Source organism: Miscanthus floridulus, chromosome 3 (assembly GCF_019320115.1).
Source record: "Miscanthus floridulus cultivar M001 chromosome 3, ASM1932011v1, whole genome shotgun sequence".
In the NCBI taxonomy this organism is placed as follows: Eukaryota; Viridiplantae; Streptophyta; class Magnoliopsida; order Poales; family Poaceae; genus Miscanthus; species Miscanthus floridulus.
This window is the reverse complement of record NC_089582.1, coordinates 86,869,750-86,880,849: the sequence shown is the minus strand read 5'-3', so window position 1 is coordinate 86,880,849 and position 11,100 is coordinate 86,869,750. Positions and strand designations below refer to the sequence as shown.

The 11,100-nt window shown below is 41.2% G+C and overlaps 1 pseudogene; it reads left to right on the top strand.

The window, feature by feature from the left end:
• Positions 1–3,245: 3,245 nt before the first annotated feature.
• Positions 3,246–7,136, top strand: LOC136543982 (uncharacterized; annotated as a pseudogene).
• Positions 7,137–11,100: the final 3,964 nt, after the last annotated feature.

Genomic DNA, 11,100 nt, shown 5'->3' with positions numbered 1-11,100 from the left:
CGCTGCCTAGCCCTAGCCACCGCCAATGTCGTCCGCCTCACTGAGCGCCGCGCTACCCATCGTCGCTTCACGCCAAGGTAAATCATCTAGTTGTGTTCGTCGTCGTATTCTTCTAGCTTCTCATGCTTTTGCTTCGTCAAATGGTGGTCCATAGGTCACAGTTCACTAAGCACCACCGCTTCGGCCATGGCACCACCACAAATGAGCTCGCCGCCGACCACCTTCACCGCCCGATCCAATCCCGGCCGCTCGCATCTAATCCAACGGTGCATATCGAAGGATACCCCTTCGCTAGCATTTTTATGAAACCCCCTTATAATTAATTAGATCTTAACCCACAGTCCATAGCGTCTTTCTAGATTTCGTTTTCTTCTTTTGAAAGCGTACTTTGTTTTGGTTAGATCTAAAATATGTTTTCACCTTTTTACAGTTTTGCCACTAATCTTGGTTTATCCATAAAATCTCTGCTTTAACTCCGATTTGATCCGTTCAAGTTGTGTTAGGTTCGTAATTTCATAATCTACATGTTTATACCACTGTTAAGTATGTTTTTAACTTTTAAAATTCAAAGTTGGATTTAATCTATTATCTTACTAAAGGAACACTATTTTAATTCATAACTTCTTCATTTTAGCTCTGATTTTTGTTATTTTCACGTCTGTATGTTTGTAGTGAGACGTAGATTTGTTTTCCAAACTTTTCATCTTGATTTTATGCTATTGGTGTACTACTCTAATTTATAGCATTTGTTTTCTATGCATGATTGCTTCTAGATGCTTGTATGTTGCTGTGATTATCGAGTATAAATGGTGAGCAATTCATGGGAGACCAAGAGTATTACTTTGACGTGTCGGATCAGCAGGAATACTTTGTTCAAGGCAAGTATAGCATGAGATCATTCTTGTTTCCTATTCACTTTAATACATTAAATTCATGTTGCATGTGTCACCTTGATAGGGATTCCCTAGAATTGAACTTATACCTTGTCACCTATGGGATATGCATTGGGTAGCTTTGCTAGTGCTCAATTAAACCATGATCTTATAACTTGACTAATGGTATATGCAATAAACATTAAAATATGACTTTTTAGCAACTTGAAAATAGGGGCTGGAGTGTTTAGCTACTTTCTAAATGCTTCAGATTCCTTTCCCTAAGGACTTATCTATAAATGATCATCCGGGACTTACGGTACAGCTGTGAGGGCTACATGGCTTTGGCTTTATCTTAGTATGAGGACCTTTTCTAGCTTGCTAGTGGTTACCTTCATTGGTGTAAGAATGGCTAGCCGAATCGGGTATAGGAGAGCCTCTACTCTTATGTGTATAGCCATGATGGAATTGTGCCATTCGATAGGGGGGTTCCTATATCTGTTTGTCGAGTGAATTTGATGGCCCTAACTAGTTAGATGAACCTTTGAAAGGCTTCATAGTGACCCCTTCCTGCTCACTTTGGAAGTGTTTTGGGAGTTGCAAACCCGGGCATATGGGTATCACGAGTCACAGTGAAAGTGTACAACCTCTACAGAGTGTAAAACTGGTATATCAGTCGTGCTCATGGTCATGAGCGGCCTTGGAACATTTACGGAATAGATGAACACTAGGAATTATCTGTTTATGCTATTCATTATTCTTGTTTACATTGATCATGTGTTTTATGTTGGGATTGAAACCATTTGTTGCTACTCTCATGCTAAAATTGTGACAACTAAAAGCTGAATGTTGTTAAACCTATGTCAAGCCTTTTGAGCCTCAGGAACCCCATGTTACACTTGTTGAGTACGACATGTACTTATGCTTGTTTATTTTAATTATTTGGATAAAAATCCCGGATGGGTAACAGATGGCCATGGTAATGATGATTTTCCTAAGAATTACTAGACTTGTGATCAACCAGTTGATGTCCCTGTGATATGGAGCTTCCATAAGAGATCTTTTCTTTATACTACCGCTATATTTATGTGAAGACTCTATCATATTTGTGGTGTAATAAACACTTGTAATGATACTATTCATAGTTTGTCGGCTTATGTGTGTTACTGATCTCTAGGCGCCCATAAGATTTTACATCACATTTTATCCTTAAAATCAGGTGTGACAGATAACTCATCTCCTCCTTATACATTTCAAAGAAATCAAGCATATGTATCTCATCAATGGATCTGGCATCCTCATTCAGTCTTTTGTCATAGAACCAAACACTAGGTGTCTAGTTAGTGGACAGATTCAATTCAGTTGCTAGACTTTTTAATAGCAAGTCAAGTGTCAGTGACCCAAACTCCACATCCCACTTAAACACACTGCCTTTTGTGTATGATTTCCTACCAGCTGAGTCTTTGGAAGTGAAACCTTGGACTTTAACCTCTAGCATGAGCATCCCATCCCTACCATGCAGTAAATTGAACCCTAAATCAAAGTGTATACATGCAGAATGGAAACACCGACCACTGTCATTAGCAAGCAAATGGAACTCTAATCCCCAACTATGATGACCACAATGAGACCAAGGATGCAGGAAGGGTACCTGCTTTCGACGTCCTCCATCATCACCACACCAGTACGACGATGAGATGTGAAGGAAGCCGGCGTCGCTATTAGGGTGCCTCCATCACCTCCATGGACCTACATCAGTGGTTAGGGTTCCTCTCCGTCTCCTCCAATCGCCGCCGCCGCCTCCTATCGCCACCGATAGAGCATGGGTTATGGTTTGTGGGATAGATAAATTGAGGCCATGTGAGATTGCCTTATCCGCGCTCACAGGGGCAAGACGGGGAGATACAAAAATACGCAGCCTAAAAGTGAGCCCAATTACATGGGGAATGTAGAATGGGGTATGGATGTGATAGAGATCGAATTATAATGACAAGTTTTCAATAAAGTGAAATGTAATGATGCATTTTAATAAAAGTTGAAAAATTGTAATGGCACGATAAAAAACCCTTTTGGGTCTCTCCTTACCAGAACCCCTGAGCCCTAAAACCTCGCAAAGCTGCCGTGTGCGTCAGCCCGGCAACTAAACACCCCCACTTTGCTCGAATCCTTGCCGTCGCTTCTCCAATCCGCATGAAGCGCCCCCAAAATGCCTCGGCTCATGCTAAAGATGGCAATGGGGACCAATCCGTGATTCCCCGCGAAAAATTCCCCTATTAAAACGGCCGCCCTTCAGGTCTGGCACGAGATTCATCGGGTCCAAACGTTCGGACCCGATCCCTCCATCGACAACGCGCGGGAAATCGATGGGCTACGATGGGACAGGTATGTTAGTTTCTTTGTTATTTTCCTTTCTTCTCATTTTTTTCTTTTCTTTTTCTTTTTTCTTGTTCTTTTCTTTTCTTTTTTCTTTCTCTTTCTCTTTTCTTTTCATGTTTCATTTTTTGTTTTTATTTCGTTTTTTATGTGATTTTTTATTATTCTTTTTATTGTATATATTTTTTATGTTTTTTCTTTTTATTTCTTTTTTCTTTCTTTTTCTTTTCTTATTATTTATTTATTTTCTACAATATAATTTTTATATATGTTTATTTTTTTGTTTCGTGTGATTTTTCATTATTCTTTTTAATTTCATTTTTCTATCTTTATTTTAAGTTATTCATTTATTTTATTTGTTCTATATATTTATCATTTGTTAATCATGTTTTGAATGTGTATTTTTCTTCTTTGTTGTTTTGCTCTAATGAATTGTTTAAATAATTTTATTTTTTTTACTTCTTTATCTTCCTATATACTCTCTCCGTCCAGTAAATTTTGCAATTTAAGAGTTCAAATTTGTCCAACAAATTTTGCAATCGTAGAATTCATAGGGTCTATCATGCTAGGCTATCACATCAAGGGGACCCACATTAGACCCTGTGCTGTTGGTGATCTGCTCTTCCTCACAGTCCACGGATGTCTCTAGAACGCTAAAGAAAATAAAAAACTGAACTTTGGGTCAGTACGTCAGAGCAAATACAAGGGTATTTTGGTCATTTGTCATGTGCATTGCTACCTCCCTCCAGTCCTACGATTGCAAAATTTACTGGACAGAGGGAGTATATGTGATGTTCACGTGTATACATTATTGTTATATATTGTGTTACGTCATGTTTACGTAGTATATATATAATGTTCTTTGATGTTTTTTGTGTTGTTCACGTAGTATACATGTGATGTTCATATAGTATACATGTGATGTTCTATGATGTACTCAGTGATGTTCACGTAATATATATGCGATGTTCTATAATATATTTTGTGATGTTCTATGGTGTTTTTTATGATGTTCACTTATTATACATCTGATGTTCTATGATATACTCAATGATGTTTACGTAATATATATGCGATGTTCTATAATGTATTTAGTGGTGTTCTATGGTGTATTTAGTTATGTTCACTTAGTATATATGTGATATTCTATAGTATATTTTAGGATATTTGAAAAGTATTTATGTGATGTTCTTTTAATTTTTTCTTTATTACGTGTTTTTAATTTTTTTTCCTTTATTTATTTGTTTATTTATTTATATGTATATTATATCTAAAACTAGAATACCGTTTTTCTAAATCGAGAATATTTTTCTAACGAAGATAGAACATTGTTCTCATAATCTAAAACATCATCTCTGTTGATATATAAGAAAATGTTTTATCTTCGTAAGGTAAATGTTCGTTAATAAAATTTTATCTATATATATATATATATATGATTTTGTTTTGAAAGATTTACTGTAAGAAATTTAATAATGTAATCGAAATTTAATTTGGATGTTTGGTTTACCTTTCACGACTTTTTTTTGTTTGCTGCATGCGTGAGCTGAAAAACGCGGATGAGGTGGGCCCTTATCTGCGTAAATTAATTGCCGCCTCAGGGATCCACCCGCATGCACGCACGCGCTTCCCGCCCTTTTTGCGCGCGCTGCCGGCCGGACCCTAGCAGCCCGCGGGGGCGGGGGCGGGGACGGGGACGGGGACGGGGATCCATCCCCCGTATCCCCCGATGTGCTAAGTCGCTGGTCTATAGCTAGCCGGCCCACGAAAAGCCCATGCTCTGGCACCATAGATAAAGCAGCAACCCTAACCCATCGACTACAGCTGTACCGCCCAGTTCCACCCCCACAGCGCCACCACCAAATGCGGGGTAGCCACAAATGCGAAAGCAGCGAGGCGGACGGAGTCCCCGATGCCATAGTTGCCAACGCCGAGCGCTCCCAGCCTTGCATCCGCATCCTCTCTCGACACGCTCCAACTCCTGCCCTCGCTCCCCAATCGCCGCCGCCCACATCGCCGTCGCGGCCTTCCACGCAGTCTCCGCGTCCGATTTCGACGCCGCCGCGAGGGCGCTCTTCGCGCGCCGCACGGTCGACGAGGGAGGGTCCCCCGCGCTCGCCTTCGATGAGGTCATCGCCACAGTGGACCAGTTCGAGGCCGCCGTCGGGAACTCCTTCTCTCAAACCGTCAGGGAGGAGCGGGTCAGGGAGCTCCTCGCCGCCGAGTGGATTTGCCGAGAATCTCACGTGGATTTGCATTTGCACTGGAGGTAGATTCTTCAAGTTTGCCGAGAATCTCACGTCCTCCAACTGGGGAAGAAAAAACACGTGAGATTCTCGGCAAGCTTGAAGAACCTACCTCCAATACAAATCCAATTTCAACGCCAGCTGTTGAGAAGGTGATTGACGCGCTCAAAACAAGCTGTGCTGACCTTCACAGTGTCGTGGAGGATCCGCTTCCAGCTACGAAGGCAGTTGCAGGTGAGGTATTGGCTGCAAGGTTGGAGAAAGGCGTTATTTTGAATGCTGAAGAAGTAAGAGGTCAACCAACAACTTGTGGCACTGCAGGCCCGAGTGCTCCTCATGATAAAGACAAGGGTCCAAGTACAGGTAAACCTCACAACCTTATGGATTGGAACCCAACAGCACAGACCTTTCAGGTGAGCATTTGTTTTTGAAAGAGTTATCTTTGCTTATGAACTTTGCTAAATTGAATTTGTGATTGTAATAACTAGCTTTTGTTTCCATTGTGATTGAAAATGATATCAGTGCCTATATCATGTCAATATTTTTGCATTAAACATTGTGCGTGTACATTTTATTCGTTTCTCTATTGATTGAGTTTTCAGTACGAACTTTCTGCTCCTGCCTACATACCCTATGTTTTCTGCAAAATCTGGTTGATGTGTTATGAAATATTTTGAGGATATATGCGTTTCACTTGAGTAAGGTAGCTACTGAAATTTGGATTTCGGATCATGAATGCTCTACTACAGTCCCTCTTTGTGTTACACTCAAACGTAAACTTACTATAGTCTAATTTAAGCTCAATCAAGATACCTCATAACTTTTTGGTTAGCCTATAGGATAGCTTAGTATCACAACCGCAAAATGTTAGATTCTGGTCATGTTTCTGGAAAGAAAACACTTGTTTGCAGTGGGAAGAGTCACCTGGTCCTGAGAGTTCAGAATCATCATTACGTAGACCGCACTTGCCTAGCCCAAGGAGAGTACCAGTTTCTCCTTTGCCATCGGGAGAAAACAAAAATAGGCCTAGAAGGGCAAGGAAGTGGTGCTTGTTAGAAGAAGAAACACTAAGAAAGGGTGTTGAACAGTATGTTTTGTCTTGATGTTCATATATTATTGTTTGACATCTCAGCTTTCTTGTTCTAAAACACTGGTGTTTAGATTGCTGTTGTTGTACGTTTCTCATTGTTTATGGTAGTGGCAATTGGAAGGACATTTCAAATAACAATCCTGACGTTTTCATCGGCAGAACACTGGTGGATACTTGGTTATTACAGTGAAGTTTCTGTGGTTGCCAATCAAGGTACTGACGGGTTTTATGTATGAATGTATGAGTGGTATGATGTATTGTAGGTGGACTTGAAGGATAAGTGGAGGAATATGATTAACTGATAATGTAACGGAGAAACATGTAGGTTCACCTACAAGTTACTGGAGCCCCTGCCCCTTCGGACAGGGCTAACTTCACGCTCTAGAGGACCTTCTAATGGTTTACTAGGGTGAAGTAGCTTAGCCTGTTACCACTTGCCACTGTAGTCGTGATTTATTTAGCGACGTCACTAAGTGAGCACAGTGGACTATCGAACTCCAGTTTCGCTAATCTCGGCCAAACTTTATGACATAGTAATGCTTATCGAGTGGCTGATTCACCACAGGTGTATTATGAACTCTTTTATATTTTTATTACGTAAATGTTGTCCTCGTGCTAGCCTGTTGTCCTCGTGCTTGCATTGTAGCTTTACTCGTAAAAAAAGAGCAGACTCAGTGCCGAAGGCTACCACATGAGTGGGGTCTGGGGAAGGGAAAAACCGAGACAAGTCATCCCCCACAAATCTATGGAGACGTTGTCTTGAACCCACGACTTGGTGACTCGGTGAGACAGCTCTCATCACTACACCAGGCCTGCCCTTCCTGTAGCTTTACTTGTACACGTAATATATACAGTGGATGAACATTTTTTTCATTTTTGGAAAATATAAGACCCTTAAAAAAGATGTTACAGAAGCATATTTCCCTAAGCAAACAACTCTACTGTGGCATCTTTGACAACACCGTGTTGGATTTGCTTCAACAAGTTCTTATCATATTCACTAAGAAATGGATCGCTCCCATCAGCGTTACGATATAACTCCAATGGCAGATACTGGTCATCGATGTGTGAGACATCTTCGCCTTTTGAAAGAAGTAATTCGACCTGCCTTCTTTTGCGACGGTAAATGGCTGCTTTCTCTGGATCTGCAGGAACATAAGTGTTCCAGTTGTGCACATGCTTTTGCTAATGTTTGAATAATTTGAACCGGCAAGCCATCTCAGCATGGTCACGTTTCTTGTGGTTTACTATATGCCGTGGCCATGGACCAATGGCTCATTAAAGCCCACGGACCTTTCAGTCTGTTCGGAAGGCCGTATCGTATCGTAGATTATTTACTGCTGGTTGGTTTGGTGTGAGAGAAAAACACTGTTTCCGGCTGAAAATTTACGATCATTTACGAGGAAGCGAACAGGCTGTTTGTCTCGTGGAGAAGAAGAAAGGTGCCAAGACTTGTAATCGCAATAGGAACGGGATTTCCCTATCGCCCTTCGTCCCTCAATCAACCAAGATAGTGGCAAGACCATCTGCTTAGGAGGCACAACGATGTCTTGCCTGGTTGTATGTAATTGACCTCTCAAGGCTCCACTCCTGCTTTCTGTATCTGTAAAAAGGTGGGGAAGGGCACTAAGAAATTGTAAGAACTCCGGACCTCAATACACACTCAAAGCAAGAAGTAAGGTTTTCGCGTGCCCGGGGGGCTGAACCTAGGTAAGTCTTTGTGTGCTCATACGTGAGAGTTGGGCGACCATCACCATTGTGTAAACCCCACTATCGAACTCCAAGTATCCCTAGATCAAGATCTGCAGACCTCAACATTGACAGAGACTCATCGTATATTGTCGTGAAATGAAGGAACAAGACACTATATTTATCTGTTTATTCTAGCGCGTGTTTAGTTTCAGGAAGTTGGAATTTGGGGCTACTGTAGCACTTTTATTTTTATTTGACAATTAGTGTTCAATCATGGACTAATTAGCCTCAAAACGTTCGTCTCGCAATTTTTCACCAAACTGTGCAATTAGTTTTTTTTCGTCTACATTTAATGCTTCATGCATGGGCCGCAAACATTCGATGTGACAGATACTGTAGCACTTTTTAGGAATTGAAGGTGGAACTAAATAAGGCGCTAGATAAGAACGTAGATGCTGCATAAGGCACCAGAAAGAAAGGTGACGAGTCGGTGACGTGGGCATACACATAATGGCATGCAAGTGCCGAATGGTAGCCATGTGGCACTACCTACCCAATGATCCAATGAGGGTAACTTTAACCACCGAATCAAACGTTGAGTGCAGAAAAATGCACAATAGTGCAACAATTAGTTTGCTATCATGGGACCATTTATACCCCTTTGACATGTCATTTGGTGTTGGTTAAAGCATTTATTGCCATAGGAAAGGTTCCCACTATATATTCGAGATCTCTATCCACCAGATTTGATCAAGTGAACATTAAGGGTAGTCCCAATGAAAGAAACTAGTAGTTTCTATAACATAGGATACCGCACCAAAAAAGTACTGCTTTTCAACCCATGGTTTCTATGAGTAATAATTATTTTCTCTTTCTCTCTCCCAACTCTATCTTCTTCCTCCAATGGGAGTGCGGCACGAGCCCCCTAGAAACCGGTGGTTTCTCCCCAATGGCGATTTCATGGTTTCTTGGTGCATTGGGTCAAGAGAAGACCTGATTTCTTCATGAGGAAACCATTTCTACGATTTTTGCCCTCTTTCTTCATTAATTACGTTGTCATATCAGCGTTTTGCCTACGTGGCAAGTCAATTAATGAGGATAGAAACCATCATAATACACCATTGGGACTGCCCTAAGGCAATTGGTGCTAGGTTTAGTGCTAATTTGTGCTGATAAATGCATCACTTTAGGTGTTAGCCAAGAGTTAGGTGAGGTTTGCATATATCTCTATGCTTATAGGTGCTTGTGCTCACCAAGAATTGTAATCCGAGGCTTGTGTCTTTTGAAATCCTCAATCTATGTTTGTGGAGAAGTTGTCGATGTTGTGAGAGCTAAGAGAGGTAATCGTCATTTTGGCTAAAGCTCTACCTAGTGAAGATGATGAGGAGCATTACAAGAGAGGCATTCATATCACTGTACATTGAAAGAATATTTAGCTCAAAGTATGAGCATTCATACTAAGTCAAAGACTCGTACTAAATTGAGTAAGTTTCACCACAAGAAACCAAATAGGCTGACTTACACTCATTTTCACCTAAAACAACCTTTTTGTTACACTAGAAGCAGAAAATGTCACTTCAATAATCAGAAAACCGGAAACAAGTATACACCCCTCATCCAAATTGCAAGAGATTTAAGTTTTATCATAAGTTAAACTTCTCTAACATTTAACCTTGATATAAAAATATATTGACATCTAAAGAGTGTGTTTGGTTCTAGGCAAGGTGCCAAGTGGAAAAATAATCATGCCCAAGTATTTTGGCAACCATTTGGTTGAAGACCAAATTTTGTCGCTGTCAAGATAATTTTGGTCTTCCCAGTACAAAAAAGCCAATTGTAGGCCATTTGTGAAATTGGCCACCACAATTGGGCTTGGCAATGGAAGGGTTCTAATTTATGGTGATAAAAACTCCCTTCAAGAGGGAATAAGGGGAGCAATCCTGGAAGCTCTAGTTTGGTTTTGGTGAATTGATGAAACCCTAAGTGCTAACCTAGTTTATCAAAGTGATCATGAGATAGGTAGCACATTCCAAGTGGTGAAGCAAATGAAGATCATGACATGATGATGGTGATGCCATGGTGATGATCAAGTGCTTGGACTTTAAAAGAAGAAAGAAAAAAACAAAAGGCTCAAGGTAAAGGTATAAGTGGTAGGAGCCATTTTGTTTCGGTGATCAAGACACTTAGTGAGTGTGATCACATTTAGGTTCGATAGTCGTACTATTAAGAGGGGTGAAACTCGTATTGAAATATGGTTATCAAAGTGCCACTAGATGCTCTAATTCATTGCATATGCACTTAGAATCTAGTGGAGTGCTAACACCCTTGAAAATATTTGTGAAAATATGCTAACACACATGCACAAAGGTGATACACATTGTGTTTAGCACTTTGGAGCAAGGGTTCAAAACTTCACCGACGGTGCCACCGGCGCCCTGTACAGAAAAGACAGGGTTTCACAGAGTGCATCAGACGCTGGTCACGCAGTGACTGGACTCTGACCCTGCGTCTAGTCAGTAGCAGCAGTGAGCGTGCGGTCTTGGTCTCATGACCGGACGCTGGCGCGAAGAGTGACCGGATGCTTAGGGCTTGCGTCTGGTCGGTACTAACGCACGCTGACGTGGTAGCGTGAGGAATAGCTATCATGTGTGGCAGTTCAAAAATGATCGGACTCAGGTGCTACGTCCGGTCATACAGGAGCAGACGCGTCCGGTCGCAAAACAGAGGTTCGGGGAGCTCTCTGGAAACCACCAGACTTTGGTAGGTCTACGTCCGGTTGCTTATAATTGGATGCATCCGGTCACGAATGGAACCTTACTGGAAATAA